The sequence below is a fragment of the Eptatretus burgeri genome, chromosome 7 (assembly GCF_056783735.1).
Source record: "Eptatretus burgeri isolate ZD-2024b chromosome 7, Ebu_testis_v1, whole genome shotgun sequence".
In the NCBI taxonomy this organism is placed as follows: Eukaryota; Metazoa; Chordata; class Myxini; order Myxiniformes; family Myxinidae; genus Eptatretus; species Eptatretus burgeri.
This window is the reverse complement of record NC_140967.1, coordinates 23,984,235-24,002,244: the sequence shown is the minus strand read 5'-3', so window position 1 is coordinate 24,002,244 and position 18,010 is coordinate 23,984,235. Positions and strand designations below refer to the sequence as shown.

Below are 18,010 nucleotides of genomic sequence, written 5' to 3'. Positions count from 1 at the left end.
CCACTGTCAGTCGGAAAAATGAGCACCAGTGTAATGGTAAGGGAGACACTGCATCAGCGGCATATCCAGAGAGAGAGAGAGAGAGAGAGAGAGAGAGAGAGAGAGAGAGAGAGAGAGAGAGAGAGAGAGAGAGAGAGAGAGAGAGAGAGAGAGAGAGAGAGAACGAGAGAACATCATGGAATCCCATAAGCTTGGTGTTGGCTTACCAGTTAAGGTGGCTTATGTTAGATCTTAGGGTCTTGAGTTCGTGCTCCTGTTACCGTTGAATTAACACCAGGTGGGGTTAACTCAGCCAGTCATCCTTGTGAGGTTGGTGAAATGAGAACCACTGTGCTGGTGATGGAGGCACTGCATTGTTTCCAGAAAATGATGCAACCAGTGGCCACAGGTCTAAGAATCCCACGGGAAATATGGAAACCCTCAAAATTATTGGACGTATCCATTAAAATCCTTGATTAATAAAACGTTTGCCAAAAACAACATCTTCAGCAATGTGGAACTAAACATGTTATCAACAATGCTGATTGAGTTCGGACAAGTGGGCTGGCTTCCCTTTTTTAGTGTCTCAAAGGGATCTTGGCTCAATTTTATCATGTGCATTGTAATGTGATGGAAGGGCCAAGGAAAGGGCCAAGTGAAAGAAGTATAATGGCAGTGGACAGCCTCATAATGGGATTGCTGTGATTTGGAAGAACCTGATGGCTGAGATCCCACTTTCTGTTGTGTAAATGTCTTAATTGGATCATTATAGGTGGGTAGACCGGCACCATGAACCACGACCATTAGGCTACTGACAGTCCAAATGGCTCATGGTGCCTCCATTTGAGGTCGGCCTGTCTGTGCCTGCAACCCTCCAGCTATACGTGAGCCACGAGTGATTACACAGACAGAGGAGGACATATATTTCCCAGGCACGGGTCGGGGTCGAGGATTAAGTTGGTGTGACGGAGCACTGGCATAGCATTGCAGCTCCCTACTGTGGGATATTGGGCCAGGGCCATGACCCAAGAACTATAAGGCATCTCTCTTGCAACATATCCCCCACCTCCTCCCATTCATGTTAGTTTTGGTCAAAGCCCACTGACTTGGATTTCTTTTGTTACCTCCGCCATCTGCAATGGATGGAGGTTATATGGTTTCAGCCCTTTCTGTTTGTTTGTGTGCATGATACCTCAAAAAATTGTGGAATGAAGCTTGGTGGACATGTTGGGTGTGTGACAAGGATGAAATGATTAGATTTTGGTGAAGATCAGGATCCCGATCCCAGAATTTTTTCAGTGATTCTTCACCATTGAGTGATAGGGCTTAAACGATTACATATATATATATATACATATATATATATATATATATAAAATATGTATATATTTATGTATATCTTCTTCTTCTTCTTCTTCTTCTTCTTCTTCTTTCGGCTGCTCCCGTTAGGGGTCGCCACAGCGGATCATCCGTATGATCCGCATAGTGATTTGGCACATGTTTTATGCCAGATGCCCTTCCTGACGCAACCCTGGTCGTCTCTTACGACACAGGGATATGGTACACCTATTTTAACCGGGGTATACACCGGTCCAGTACACTGGTACTCACTTCGCCGACCTCGGAAGGATGACAGGCTGAGTCAACCTCCTGGTGCATTAATTCAGCGGCCAACGGGGCTTTAACTCAGGACCCTGGGATCACAAGCCACCACCCTAACCACTAAGCCAACACCAGGCTTAACAACCAAGCAAATAGTGAACAATGCATCTTTAATGTCCAAGAACTACATGTGTTATCGGCTGCTACACTGATAACTGCAGCATTAGTGAGTCTACATGCTTAATAAGTCTTTGCAGCAATCTCACTCCTCCTTCTCCTTCTACTCCTCCTCATTCTCCTACTCCTCATTCTCGACCTATTGGGGAAAGAATCGATCCAGATAATTATCTGATTCCTCCGATGGTCATCAGCGAGGAGTAGAAAAAAATAATCATCAGAGTGGATAATATCCTGCTCCCTGCTCCCCACCTTGCCCCTCTGAGTTTTTTTTTTTTTTTTTTTTTTGTATACCTTGGTCGAGGCTCGTATGAGAGCTAACACACAACTCACAGCAAGGAGGCATGAGACAAGAGGGGCGGGAGTGGAAGGGACAAATCATTGGGGAACAGACACAGGTGAACTGTGGAAGGGAGAGGGATGGGGATGGGACGGGGAACATGGCGAGGAGAAGATGGACATTACAGGGACTTTCAGGAAGGAAAGCAGGAGAATTGAAGGAAGTGGGCTTGGGTGGATTATCGGGGGTAGAAAAGATCGAGGATTTGGATGGGGGAAGATAAGAGGTTGTGGTGAACAGCTGTTTTGAAAGCCTGGAGGGAAGAATGGGAAAGAATAGAGTGAGGAAGTTTATTCCAAAGGCGGGAAAAAAGAGGAATGAAAGAGTGAAGATGAGCAGTGATTCGTGATTTTGGTAGTTTTACCAGAAGGGGGTTGTTGGCGGACCTTGAGCGCCCTGTGGAAATGTGGTTGGGACAAATCGCAGAGAGAGCAGGGGGGGCAAGGCTGGAGAGGAGTCGGTAGAAGACAGAAAGACCACCGACCAACCTGCGGTGATTGAGTGAGAGGCCCAAAGACTCAGCTTCATTGTGGGAGATGCCAATGATCTTAAAAGCCCTGGTTTCGACAGCGTGAAGTCGAGAAAGGTGGGAGGCAGGAGCACCAGCCCAGAGGGGAGAGCAGTACTCCATCAGGCTACGGACAAAAGCTTTGTAAGTGGTCAGGAGCTCAAGAGGGCCGAGGAAGGACTTTGCACGACTCGTTGAGTTGAACTTGAAGAGCAATCATCGACACTATTTTACGTGGGACTATTCGCTCAGACAGAAATAACAAAGATGAATTCATTGTATCCCAGGTGAGCCTCAGCCTGACACACATCTACACAAGGTTATAGCCAATGAGGGAAATATTCCAAACAGACTTGGCTCAACAACAAAAGGAAGTGTGCTTGTGGCAGTGGTACCTTTCCTTCCACAAAATATTCAAAGGGACGTTATAAAAAAGCTCCAGGGAATTTCGCCAGATATCCCAGCATAAAACGTGCAGGCCTACTCTTCTCAGAGATATCCAGTATTGTGGTTATTAATAACATCCCAACAGAGAAGCGCCTGGGACAGCCATTTTACATCACTGTGCAAAGGACCGTGACCCCTGTCAAGATGGCCCCTGCTTAAATTGCCATTTCAAGTGCAGTAGGAGATGCAGTGCTCCCTGGGATGCAGTTTCTCCTGCTAGGAAATAACATTTGCAGTGCAGTCTTCTTCTTCGTTTGTATGCAGCACAAGGCATTGGGGGAGCATCATTGGCTGTGGGTAAGTTCCTGCCCACTTCTGGTTCGGGCAGGAATTTGTAACTTATCCACAGTGCCGGCGATAGCTTGCCTACTCTTCACGAAGGACATCATGGGATCTTTACCATCCGCCAACAAGCGTTGGCAGATGGGAAGCCCATTTAACGTCCATCGAAAGGAGAGCACCCACATTGATGAATTGTCGTGCAGTACGAGATGTGTAGTTTTCTTTCGTGTCACCCAATGTGGAGTGATCCCTGCCATCACTGCAAAGAACAGTCTAAGATACACTGTTCTTTGCTCTGAAGTGCAGCATTCCCCCCACTCAGAGATTCGGTGTTCCTCAGTTGTTCTGCATCCCTCGCTCAGAGGTTCAGTGTTTCCCACTCAAAGGTTCAGCATCTCTAGTTCAGAGGTTCGGTGTTTCCCAGTTGTGCAGCATCCCTAGCTCAGTGATTCAGTGTTTCCCACTCAAAGGTTCAGCATACCCTGCTCAGAGGTTCGGTGTTTCCCAGTTGTTCAGCATCCCTAGCTCAGTGATTCAGTGTTTCCCACTCAAAGGTTCAGCATACCCTGCTCAGAGGTTTGGTGTTTCCCAGTTGTTCAGCATCTCTAGCTCAGTGATTCAGTGTTTCCCACTCAAAGGTTCAGCATACCCTGCTCAGAGGTTCGGTGTTTCCCAGTTGTTCAGCATCCCTAGCTCAGTGATTCAGTGTTTCCCACTCAAAGGTTCAGCATACCCTGCTCAGAGGTTCGGTGTTTCCCAGTTGTTCAGCATACCCTGCTCAGAGGTTCGGTGTTTCCCAGTTGTGCAGCATCCCTAGTTCAGAGGTTCGGTGCTTCCCAGTTGTTCAGCATCTCCCACAAGCTGCCTTCCCCACTTCAAGGTGCAGCATTCCCCGCTCTGACGTAAGGTGTTCTCCGCTCCCTGGTGTGGTGTTCTCTTCTCCTCGGTGCAGCATTCCCCATTCCAGAAAAGAGGTGTTGTTGAGGAATGTCAACAGAAGCTAAATTTTGCTGTTGTAGAGAAGTCATCCTTAAGGTAACTATTTCTGCAGCATTTAATAACACAACATTTCAGCATCTTTTGCAAGTCAAAATGTGAGCTGTAGTTAACAAAAAAATTAAAAGATTCTGTGCTACTCTAGTCTCGTTAGCACATGAAGGCAAATGGTCACTTTATGCTCAAGCAACTTCTTTGATCACTTTCACCTCTGATAGTTGGACCAAGAGTGGTGATTGCTCTGGAAGTCAGTGGGTAGAGCAAGAAAATGCAGATCATAGCTTCCTTGTTATTGCTGTTACCCTGAATTCATCATAAATCGTTTCAGAACACATATTGCTTTGAATTTCCATGAAAGTACAAGTTACCAGCTGCCCCTATAAGTGAGACATGTTGGTTGAATGGATTTTTTTTTTTAAACAAGCAATTCCAACATGAAGGGACCACAATCCCACTACGAGACATCTTGGCAAGCGTGAAATGGTGCCAGACATTCTGAGGATTCTACAATGCATGGGATATGTCCATCGACATTCCCTTGACTTCTTGTTTGAGGTTGAGGGTGTCCATAAATTTCAGAGTCAGGAGTAAAAGGTGTCCAGCATTGAGGGACTTGAGCAAAAAGTAACCCGGTGGGATGCCAATCGGAAGGTAGAGAATAAAAATGACATTTGGTCATCTTCAAATAAGGATTGCACTACATTACATTTAATTCGAAGAATGCAGTCTCGTTGGTCGTTTACAGAATCTTTCTCAGCAGTCATAGGAACTGGCCTATTATGCAATATATGACAGAACAGCATCCGAAATGATTTACAGTTCCTTGTGGGCAATACATCACAGTTCTATTCAGGTTCAACTGTTTTTGTCGAAAAAAAATAAAAACCAAGGAAGGCTAAAACACCTTAAAGGCGAGAATAAATTTGCTGCACTGTCATGACACCTTATGACACAATGATAAGGACTTCGATAAGGACAAGAAACATCAACTTCCCCAAAAACAATTCACCGCATTTTCAATGCCTTCAGCCATCCTTAGTTCTCTTGGAACAGTATGTGTGTGGAAGGCAGAAGTGAATGTCTTGTTGGTCCCCTTGATGGCCTTTCCAGGCAGGCTTTCTGCCTCGTCTTAACGGGTTTCTTTCCCTGGGGAACAAAGATCAACAAAACGTAATCCTCGCCATACAACCTCTTACAAAGGCATGATCACGAGCATCCCTTTTGTTCCGCGGCATGTGCACCACTCCATAAAAAGTAGCCTCATTGGTGGCCTCTCCGGTTCTTTCAAATCCTCGGCTTTGTGTGCCAATTGTAAATGCATGATCTCCAGCTGTGCCACAACAATGATCTTGGGCTTCCAATATTTGAGGTCTGCACCGATTTCAGTCATTTTTTAAAAATTCAAATATTTTTGTTGAGATTGAATTTCAGTTTGTTGTTCAATCGAGACTAAACCCATACGATTGATCATAAAAATCCCGGATCATATTTACAATGCTGAGACAGTGTGAGGTGTTACTAAGGATGCCGGTACAATGATTTGTTCTGAAGCTGTATTGCTAAGAGCACAAAGCATGGAAAGAGGAATTTCATCCACTTTTCCGATATCAGTAAAGTGGTTGCAAGTAATCTAAAATAAACTTCATCCACTGTTATTGAGAAAATCCACTAAAAACTTTGGGCAGTGAGATCATCATCCAAAACCCAGAATTTAAACAGCAAGTTAACCACAAGACGAGTTGAGAAGTTAAGTCGAAAGGCAACCTCCCACAAATGAGTTAAATTTTCAGGTGAAAACACATTTGTTTCATTGTTAATGGTAAAACAGGCAACATGGACATTATATGACTTGTTATATGACAGAGAATAAATATTTTCATAGTATTCAGTAGTTGGAGTCATATGATGGAGTGGGAAATGCAGTACAGCTTGAAACCAATTGGGTTTCATTCAGATAATGTCTGATAGATACACTCAAAACATGAAATGAAATTTAAGTACAAGACATTCTTGCAACAACATTAAAAACTAGAACGGCACTTGGTAGAGTGCATACTTCCACCAGGCGAACAATTTAGGTTTTGTATTTCACTGACAGGCCGGATCAACATCCACACCTTCACCAAAATCAAATTGGCTTGTTTTTGTCGCCTAACCAACTTATCCACCAAGCTTTGTCATAATTCATCCACAACATTTTGAAATATCATGTTATGTATCGTTTTTGGTCCAATCTCTCAAAGTCTAGAATCATTTTAAAAAATAGGACCGCCTGTCCAGAAGTTCACCTGGATCAGGAGCAACAGTCAATCTAACCGCCCACAGACCATATTAGACCATGAATTTATTTAATGCTGTGAAAAAAACATTGGTACATCAACATCAAGGCCGATGAACACTGTGATCAAGTTTCATTGAAATTGATTGTGTAGTTTCTGAGAAGAGAGCAAAAACCAATTTTAGGTGATCAAACCACCCCCCCTCCCTCCCCCATAGATTCCCTTGATGAGCACAGATTTTTATGCAGACGATAAGCTTTGGTACATTACAGGTGATGAAGGTTGTAGTCAAGTTTCAATGAAGTCGTGTGTGTAGTTTCGGAGAAGAAAGCAAATACCTATTTCGGGGGTCAAAACCCTCCCATAGATCCCTTAAATGAGTGCAGATTTTGATACGGTCGATACACTTTGGTATATCACAGGTGATGAAGGTTGTGGATGTCCATCCCTAAAGGGGCTGTCACACCTTGACAATTTAGCTAGCGTATGCCGATTTATGAAAAATTTGTCTAAAACGCTGGCACACGTCGAATACGTTATGGGTAAGTTGTGTATACGTTAAGAGCACGCTGAAAAACACTGCCATATGTCGTAGTACACTGGCTTTAATCGTTGTACTTTGCGGTTGTCCGCAAATTTTAGCATGTTTGTAATTTTACGACGTATGCCGGCGTATGGTTCACACGTTCCGCATACGCTGGGGATAAGTTGTCGGCACATTATGCGATCTTTGACACACGTTACTTGTAAGTTACTCATAAGTCGAAACACGTCGAGGTAATGCTTAGCGTACCCAAAACTTATTTCTAACCTGAGTAACGTGCTTTGAATCTATGAGTAAGGCCAAAAAAAAAAATGTTGCATTGGAGTAACGGGTCACTGAAAAATAGGGTAGGTCGGTCGGGATCTTTTTTTTTTTTTTTTCCTAATAAATCCCTCCCAAAATCTCCCCCGGTTCGAGTACCACCCTTTTTGTCGGCGGGTTCTGTCCGAAACACTTCCGGGCTTTTGCGATCGCGATCGCAATCAACAAGATACTTGAAAACGATAGCAAAACAACAAAAATAGCAATAATTTTTTTTTTTTTCAAATTTTTTTGGCAAAATTTTTCGATAGCAAAAAAACAAAAAAAAAACGTAGGGTCGGCGGAATTTTTAGGGTCGGGCGGGTTACGCCAATGCAACATTTTTTTTTTTTGGCCTAACGTACCTCCAACGCATATTGACGTATGTAGACGTATTTGATTGACGTCTTCTGGACGACCACATAACTTACTGAACAAGTTTCAAATTTACAGCTACCATATAATGGCGTATTGGCAGCGTTTAAATAAAAAAAAAAAACCAACACCAACTTCCGATATTTCGTCACGTGTTGTTACGTCACGTCCGATTGCCTCTTCAGTTTGCTCGTCTTATTCTTAGTTCCTCCTCTGTGAATATTTTCTGTTTTAGGATATTGTCACGTCGACATCAAAACTTAAAAGCAAATGTCCAAATATATTTTGAAATTCGTGATTGACTAAAAAAAAAACAAAAAAAAACCACAACAACAACAACAACAACTTCAGATATTTCGTCACGTGCCTTCAGGGAGCCAAGGAGAAAAAAAAAATATGTGCCTTGACGGAGAAAATAAGTTCCGGGTATGCGAAACATTACCTCGACGTGTTTCAACTTATGAGTAACTTACAAGGAACTTGTGTCGACGTGTGTCAACGATCGCATATCGTGCCTACAACTTATTCCCAGCGTAGCGGAACGTGTGAGCCATACGGTGAGTACGTCGTAAAATTTTCAGCATGTTGAAATTTCACGACATACAAGGCGTATTACGATGTATGGCAGTGTTTTTCAGCGTGCTCTTAATGTATACACAACTTACCCATGACGTATTCGACGTGTGCCAGCGTTTTCGACAAATTTTTCAGAGGTCGGCATACGCTGGCTAAATCGTCAAGGTGTGACTGCGATGTTGACACTTCCAATTCTCAGGCGGTTATGATTTAAATCGGCGTGCGGCAGCTTTTTAATAGACTATGCCACGTGATCGTCAGCGATACGTGCAGCACGCTATGCATACGTTAGACTATCGTTGGGCAAAGGTTGTGAACGCCGACGCTAATCATTCGAGGGTCTAAGTTATCTATATGTGATTAAAACGTTCTGTGTACGTTACTAAGACGTTATGCATTCGTCCAACTCGTAATCAATACGTCCAAAACTTAAAAAAAAAAACATCAAAATTTCAGCGTACGCCAACGTTTTACATACATTTTTATACGTTGCCATTGCTGGCTAAAACGTCAAGGTGTGACAGGGCCCTAAGAGAGGGTGATCACCTGTCTCTGTTATCATCTGAGCTCAAGCATTTGGACAACGGTATTGCAGCACTCTCTGAGGTTCGGAGACCGGATTGCGGCGAGATCATGGTGGGTGGTTACACCTACTATTGGTCTCGTTGCTCTGATGGTTACCATACCCAAGGAGTTGCTGTAGCTGTTTCCAATAAGCTGACTCCAATGATAATTGAGGTAACACCGGTCAACGAGCGTATTATGAGACTAAGGATTCGTCACTCCTTAGCTGTCATTTCCCGGGTCTCTGTTTATGCTCCGACTGAGGTGAGTGAGCTCACCGTGAAGGATGCATTCTACGCCACGCTCGAGTCTGTGGTTGATCAGTGCCCCAGAAGAGATACTCTTCTTGTCTTGGGGGATTTCATTGCATCGACTGGAACTGAGAGGGATGGTTATGAGACAACTGTTGGTCCCCATGGTTCTGGAACTGTGAACCAGCATAGCACTAAGTTCCTTGACTTTGCAAGATGTCATTGAATTGGGGTGACTGGTTCATGGTTTCAGCCCCGAGAGGCTCATTGCTGGACTTGGTATTCCAACATTGGTGGTGTGGCAAAGGAGAATGACCATGTGCTCATTGATGGTCTCCAGAGGATGATCCAGAACTGCAGGGTCGACTGGAGTGCTCAGTTCCTCAACACTAACCACAGGCTTGTTATAGCAACTCTGAAGTTGCAGCTTAAATCTAGGAGAATGGTACCATCCCAGCCTAGGCTGGATGTTGGCAAGTTCAAGGATGAGAGGGTGGCTGGGGAGTTTGCGAAAAGGCTGAGTGGAGATTTGGCGGGCCTGGGTGCTTTGGGGAATCTTGAAGAGTTGTGGAGTGCCTTCAAGACCACCGTCCTTGATGCTGCTGGTTGATGTCTTGAACCTCACCAGAGGGCAAAGAAGAATTTTGTCTCTCAAGGGACCCTGGATACCGTTGACCATAGTCACAGGGCCAGGCTGAATGGCAGAGCTGAGCTGTTCAGGGAGTTGAGACATAAAACTGTACATGTACTAAGAGTGGACAAGGAAACCTATGTTCGAGGAATCTATGAGGGGGTAGAGCATCATCTGTGGTCAGGTGATTCTCGTCCTGCTTGCAGGGGAATTCACGCATTGGGGTCATCCAAGCCCATCCCTTGGTGTACAGCAGTTAGAGTAGAGGAGTCCGAAGTGAAGCACCGCTGGGCAGGTTATTTTGAGAGGCTGTACCAAGCTGATCCACTAGCTATTGAGTTGGAGGTCAGAGGTGTTACTATCCCCATTGCTGACCCTCCAATAAACTGTGGTCGAACTTCGTTTGTAGAAGCACAGGCTGCGGTGAACCGGTTGAAATGGGGAAAAGCTCCTGGGATCTGTGTCATCCATGCTGAACTTATCAAGGCTGGTGGAAATGCTGTACTTGTCTCGTTGCATGCAGTTCTGTACTCTGTCTGGAACACAGGCATCATCCCAACTGACTGGAAGAGTTGCCTTGTTATATCTCTGGAAAGGGAAAGGTGATCGCCAAGACTGCAACAACCACCGAGACCGAGGGTCGACGCTGCTCTCAGTGCCGGGCAAGGTCTTTGCTCGGATAATTCTTGATAGAGTTCACCACCATCTGCTTGAGCACCAGCGTCCAGTGCAGTCAAGCTTTACACCAAAGAGGTCAACAATTGACCCTCTCCTTGCTCTTCGGGTCCTCACCGAACACAGACGAGAGTTTCGGCAGGGGCTGCTTACAGCCTATGTTGATCTCTGCAAAGTATTTGATTCAGTGAATCGGGATGCCCTCTGGAGGATTCTTTGTCTTCGTGGGGTATCAACAAAACTGGTCAATCTGATGTCTGAACTCTACTCTGGCACTGAGAGTGCTGTGAGATGTGATGATACCATCTCTGACTTATTTCCAGTTGTTAATGGAGTTCATCAGGGTGTGTACTAGCCACCACACTTTTCAGCACTTGTTTCGACTGGATTCTGGAGAGGATGTTGGAGAGATCAAACTGCGGTGCATCGTGTGGGAATGTCAAGATCTCTGACCTTGATTTCGCAGATGATGCAGTCATCTTTGCAGAGACTCTAGATATCCGTTTGGGGGCCCTCGAGGTGCTGAATGAGGAGTCAGAGCCACTGGGATTACAGGTTTTGCGGGACAAAACTAAGATCCAGGCTTTCAATGACATCTTGGATGCTCCCATCCAATCTGTACTGTTTTGTGGCGAGGATGTTGAGGTCTCGGTGAGATTCACTTACTTTGCAGGGAGACTGGATACCAGTGATATTCAGGTCTCTGCTGTCTGTGAGCTATAGGTCAACAGACATCTGGGTCAGGCCTGGGGAGTAATGGATTCACTGGATCGTGGGGTGTGGTACTGCTGGTATCTGTGAAGGAGGACGAAAGCCCAAGTCTTCAGGTCCTTTGTGCTTCCAGTCTTGCTCTCTGGATGTGAGACTTGGACTCTGACCAGGGATCCGAGATGGAGACTTAATTCCTTTGGTACCAGGTCTCTTCAGTGAATCCTTGGCTATCGCTGGTCAGGCTTTGTGTCCAACGAGCAGTTTCTGAGAGAGACTAAAATGAGATTTATTACCTGCATAGTCCATGAGCATCAGCTGCGGCTGTACGGACATGTGGCTCGTTATCCCGACGCCAATCCTGCTCACCAGATTCTCTCAGCGAGGGAGCCTCGTGAGTGGAGGAGGCCAATGGGCTGACCACGTGCCTCGTGGTTGCAGTAGGTTGACAAGCATCTCAAGGAGATGGGGTTGGGCCTGGCACCTGCCTGGGAGATGGCCAGACGGAGGCCCCTGGAGTACCGGTGGAAGGTGGACGCAGTGACGTGCTGCTCCGGCGCTTGCTCCTATACCTGACCTCTGTCACCCACATTCCTCCTCCCTCGGATGTAACACGTGACTGCTGGTAGCCTCATTGCTCGGGAGTGCAGTTGTGCTGCTGATGCAGTGGATTCATGCTTTAAACAGGATTATCTAACCTTTGGAGGATTCTTGGAGGACCTGTCAGGTCAGGTTGGATCTGTGACCTGCTTCAGGTACCATGTAAACCTGTACTAACCTGTTCCATGGTCGGGTTGTCGGCGACTAAACTGTCTCCCCCACCAGGTTTTCTGGTGAGGAGGGTGTTTGGATATGGACACCCAGCAGGATTAAAAACAAAACCTGTCAAAGGGCGGAGGAGCTCCTTGTGAGCCAACGGCCATCCATATCTAGTGCCCAACTGTGTCTGCGGACTTCCTCCTGTAGTTGGGTTTTTTTTATTAGGAGGTTGGTGGCAGGATTTGCACTCCGGCCAACGTAAAACCCTTCATTCCACAAAACACAAAAAAATCTGAAAACCCACTCCGTGGGAGTACCTCATGTGCAGCTTCCCTTCGCAGGGCAGCTCACCGGATGACGGGATTGGGGCAAAGCCTTCGGGACCCCCAATCTTTGATGATAGGAGCGAAACCACGGGGTAACATCCCTGGTCAGATTGCGGGAGAGTGTGTCGGAGTGGAGGTGTCGTCCACCAGACGGCAGTCTCCTTGGGTTAACCTGAGGCGGTCCCTTCGGGTGGGTGCCTGGAATGTCCTATCCCCAAAAGGCCCGGTCACACCTTGACGTTTTAGCCAGTGATGGCAACGTATTAAAATGTATGTAAAACGCTGGCTGACGTTGAACTTTTGATGTTTTTTTTTTTAAGATTCGGACGTATTCATAACGAGTTGGTCGTATGCATAACATATTAGTAATGGACACAGAACGTTTCGTTGTGTTATAGATAACTTATACCAACGAATGCTGAACCTGTTGTTGGCCTACACAACCGATGCCCAACGATAGTCTAACTCAGGCATAGCGCGTTGCACGCATCGCCGACGATGTCGTGACGTAGCCTATTAAAAGGCTGACGCACAACGATTCGAATCATAACTGCCGTAGAAATGGAAGTGTCAAAATCGCGGTCACACCTTGGCGATCTTGCCAGCGTATGCCGACCTAAGAAAAATGTGTCTAAAACGTTGGGGCACGTCAAATACGGTATGAGTAAGTTTGGTATACGTGAGTACAACGCTAAAGTACGCTATCATACGTCGTAGTAAGTAGAGTACGTCAAGAAATTTTAAACATGTTCAAAATTTTACGACGTACTCGGCGTATGACACACGTTCCGCATGCGATGGGGATAAGTTTTACACAAGATATGTGGACGCTTACACACGTCCACAAAGGCTACTTATAAGCTACTCATAAGTCGAAACACGTCGCGGTAATGTCTTTTTTACGCGAAACTTATTTCTAACTTATGTTTGACGTGCTTTGAACCAATTCTTTACGTAGTCCCAACACACATCGACGTATGTAGACGTATTCCAATGACGTCTTCCGGTCGACAAAAAAAAAATAAATGAACGTGTTTCTAGGTTACAACTGCCATCTAAAGACGTGTTCCCAGCGGTTTTGGGAATTGGTATATAAAAATGCTGCTCATAAAAGGGGAACCCAACAGTGTTTTCGAGTTCCTTTTTGAGTCCATGTCAGCATTATCAGTATTAGTATTAGTATTAGTAGTAGTTTGTTCATGTTGGCAGTAGTAGGTGAGTGTGAGGGGGAGGGTGTGGGTTATGATGGATCCTCCTTGCGTCCGCGTGTCCACGGGTAGGTTCATAGGCTGCCACTCAACGATTTAAATGGCTGCATCTCCACTATTGAAAGTAGACGCTTGCGCTCAACAATTGGATTTTTTTTACACTCAACGACTTTTAAACGGTACCACTCAGCTAGTTTCATTGTTTACAATGAACGATTTAAATTGCTGTCACTCGCCTTTGTTTTTTGACGCTGGCGCTCGGAAATTTTAATCGTTTCTATTGAACGTGTTAAAACGCTCAAACCCCACTATTGAAAGTAGACGCTTGCGCTCAACAATTGGATTTTTTTACACTCAACGACTTTTAAACGGTACCACTCAACTATTTTCATTGTTTACAATGAACGATTTAAATTGCTGTCACTCGCCTTTGTTTTTTGACGCTGAGGTTTTGAAATTTGAAGCGTTTCTTCTGAACGTGTTAAAACGCTCAAACTCGACTATTTTAAATAGACGCTGTCGATGGACAATTGGAATCATAGCCAAGCTAGACATCGAAGTGTGAACATCCTCGTCATGCCGAAGAAAAGTTTGAAGAATGCTGCAAATAAGTGTCCTGGCCGTGGCCGTGGACGCTGACGCAAGGACGATCCATTATACCGACGTCTTTCAGCCTATGAGTAACTTAAAAGTAACGTCTGTCGACGTGTGGCAACGATCGCGTAACGTGCCAACAACACGTTAATCATAGGTAGGAAATAAGTTTCGGGTACGCTAAACATTACCTCGGCGTGTCTCAACTTATGATTAACTTACAAGTAGCATGTGTTGACGTCTGTCAACGATCGCAGACCGTGCATACAACTTGTGGCCAGCGTAGCGGAACGTGTGAGTCATACGCCGGCATACGTCGTGAAATTTCAAGCATGAAAAAATTTGAGGACAACCGAAAAGTACAACGTTTAAAGCCAACGTACAACGACGTATGGCAGTGTTTTTCAGCGTGCTCTCAATGTTATCAAAACTTACCCATAACGTATTCAACGTGTGCCAGCGTTTTAGAAAAAAAAATCAAAAATCGGCATACGTTGGCTAAAACGTCAAGGTGTGACCGGGCCTTAAGAGAGGATGATCACCTGTCTCTGTTATCATCTGAGCTCAAGCGTTTGGACATCGGGATTGCAGCTCTCTCTGAGGTTCGGAGACCGGATTGCGGCGAGATAATGGTGGGTGGTTACACCTACTATTGGTCTGGTCACTCTGATGGTTACCATACCCAAGGAGTTGCTGTAGCTGTGTCCAATAAGCTGACCCCAATGATAATTGAGATAACACCGGTCAACGAGCGTATCATGAGATTAAGGATTCGTCACTCCTTAGGCGTCATTTCCCTGGTCTCTGTTTATGCTCCGACTAAGGTGAGTGATCTCACCGTGAAGGTTGCATTCTACACCACGCTCGAGTCTGTGGTTGATCAGTGCCCCAGACAAGATACACTTCTAGTCTTGGGGGATTTCAATGCATCGACTGGAACTGATAGGGATGGTTATAGGTGTGTGTTGTGATAGGTGTGTGTGTGTGATAGGTGTGTGTTGGTCCCCATGGGTCAGGAACTATGAACCAGAATGGCACTAAGTTCCTTGACTTTGCAATAAGTCATGGACTAAGGGTGGCTGGTTCATGGTTTCAGCGCCCACAAGCTCATCGCTGGACTTGGTATTCTAACGCTGGCGGTGTGGCAAAGGAGATTGACCCTGTACTCATTGACGGTCATTGGAGGATCATCCGGAAATGCAGGGTCTGCCGGAGTGCTCAGTTCCTCAATACTGACTACAGGCTTGTTGTAGCAACTCTAAAGCTGCACCTTAAATCCTGGAGAATGGTACCATCCCAGGCTAGGCTGGATGTTGGCAAGCTCAGGGATGAGAGAGTAGCTGAGGAGTTTGCGAACAGGCTGAGTGGACACTTGGGGGGTCTGGGTGCTTTGGGGGGTCCTGAAGAGTTGTGGAGTGCCTTCAAGACCACCGTCCTTGATGTTGCCGGTGGATGTCTTGGAACTCACCGCAGAGCAAAGAAGAATTTTGTCTCTCAAGGGACACTGGATACCATTGACCAGAGTCGCAGAGCCAGGCTGAAGGGCAGAGCTGAGCTGTTCAGGGAGCTGAGGCGTAAAACTGTACGTGCAATGAGGGTGGACAAGGAGGCCGATGTGCGAGGAATCTGTGAGGGGGTAGAGCATCACCTGTGGACATGTGATTCTCGTTCCGCTTACAGGGGAATTCGTGCATTGCGTTCATCCAAGCCCATTCCTCGGAGCACTGCAGTTAGAGCAGAGAGTGGTCGGCTCTTGACAGAGGAGTCTGAAGTGAAGGCCGACTGGGCCGGTTACTTTGAGCGGTTGTACCAGGCTGATGCCCCGGCTGTCGAGTTGGACGTCAAGGATGTTACAATCCCTGTTGCTGACCCTCAAATCAACTGTGGTCCACCTTCGCTTGTGGAAACACGGGCTGCGGTGAACCAGTTGAAATGGGGCAAAGCTCCAGGGATCTGTGGCGTCCATGTTGAACTGATCAAGGATGGTGGGAATGCTGCACTCGTGTCGTTGCATGCAGTTTTGTGCTCTGCCTGGAACACAGGCATCATCCCAACTGACTGGAAGAGGGGCCTTGTTGTTCCTCTCTGGAAAGGGAAGGGTGATCGCCAAGACTGCAGCAACGACCGAGGGGTGACGCTGCTCTCAGTGCCGGGCAAGGTCTTTGCTCGGATAATGCTTGAGAGGGTTCGCCACCATCTGCTTGAGGACCAGCGTCCAGAGCAGTCAGGCTTTACACCAAAGAGGTCAATGATTGACCGTATCCTTGCTCTTCGTGTCCTCACCGAACGCAGACGAAAGTTTCGGCAGAGGCTGCTTGCAGCCTATGTTGATCTCTGTAAAGCGTTCGATTCAGTGAATCGGGATGTCCTCTGGAGGATTCTTGATCTTCGTGGGGTGCCACCAAAACTGATCGATCTGATGTCTGAACTCTACTCTGGTATTGAGAGTGCTGTGAAGTGTGGTGGTACCATCTCTGACTTATTTCCAGTTGTTACTGGAGTTTGTCAAGGGTGTGTACTGGCCCCCACACTTTTCAGCACTTGTATGGACTGGATTTTAGGGAGGATGTCGGAGAGATCAAGCTGCGGTGCATCGTTTGGGAATGTCAAGATCTCGGACCTTGATTTTGCAGATGATGCAGTCATCTTTGCAGAGACTTTAGATATCCTTTTGGGGGCCCTCCAGGTGCTGAATGAGGAGTCGGAGCCGCTGGGATTATGGGTTTCTTGGGTCAAAACTAAGATCCAGGTTTTCGGTGACATCTTGGATGCTGCTGTCCTGTCTGTGTCTGTTTGTGGTGAGGATGTTGAGGTCGTGGAGAGATTCACTTACCTTGGCAGTGATATTCATGTCTGCTGGCTGTGAGTCAGAGGTCAATAGACGTCTGGGTCAGTCCTGGGGAGTCATGGATTCACTGGATCATGGGGTGTGGCGCTGCCCGTACCTGTGCGGGAAGACGAAAGTTCGAGTCTTCAGGTCCTTGGTACTTCCAGTCTTGCTGTATGGATGCGAGACTTGGACTCTGACCAAGGATCTGAGATGGAGACTTAATTCCTTTGGTACCAGGTCTCTTCGGAGAATCCTTGGCTATCGCTGGTCGGATCCGTTCACTGTTATAGCTCTTCCATGAGCCTCGACTGTGTACACAAAAAAAATAAAAAAACAGATGTTGTTTTATGGCTCTCCTGAGAGTAGACACACACTTGTTACGAGCTTTGTGGAATGAACTCAGAGTAATATTCTCTTTCTGGAATGAGCTGAGAGCCTCACCATAGGATTCATTGTAATATGGGTAGGAAGAAGGGTAAGATAATGAAGATGAGATGACATGGATGTGTGCATACAAGAGAGCAGGTTTCCGTTGAAGAATGCCTAGGCTGAGTTAATATCAGGGGTAGTAGATATAGGAGAACAGTTCTGAAGTTAAATGGCTCCTTGCAGTCCCTGCCAATCTGCCTCAGTGAACCACCAGATACGCAGGTGCTGAGTCATCTCTCTGAGAGTAGCCAGAGATATTTACTCTCACCAGCATATGATCAGATGAACCAATTGGAGCAGAGAAAGAAACTAATTTGCAGGGAAGTTTGTCGCAACAAAAATCAATTTGCAGGAAGATAAACTAATTTGAAAGGAAGTTTGTCACAACCAAGTCCAGAAGGGAGGATTTGCCAATGGGAAAAATCTTGGTCAGAAAGTTCACTAATTGAGTCAGTCCCATGGAGTCACAGAAGTCCTTTGCTGCCATGCCATGGCTGGTGAGAGAGGGACCAACACACCCATACAATTGGTGTGGTGACAGTTGAAATCAACAAGTATAAGAGAGAGTTGGGATTAGTGGTTAAAAGTTGGTCCAGAGACCTGTCAGAGAGAGAAGTAGATAGAGTTGTC

General features: G+C 46.0%; 1 long non-coding RNA gene across 2 annotated transcripts in view; it reads right to left on the bottom strand.

The window, feature by feature from the left end:
- Positions 1 to 4,413: 4,413 nt before the first annotated feature.
- Positions 4,414 to 18,010, bottom strand: part of LOC147022828 (uncharacterized) — a 49,364-nt gene continuing 35,767 nt past the window's right edge. For both annotated transcript variants that reach the window (XR_015059935.1, XR_015059934.1), the window contains exon 4: positions 4,414 to 5,477. This is a non-coding gene — a long non-coding RNA (uncharacterized LOC147022828). The remainder of the gene's footprint in view (positions 5,478 to 18,010) is intronic.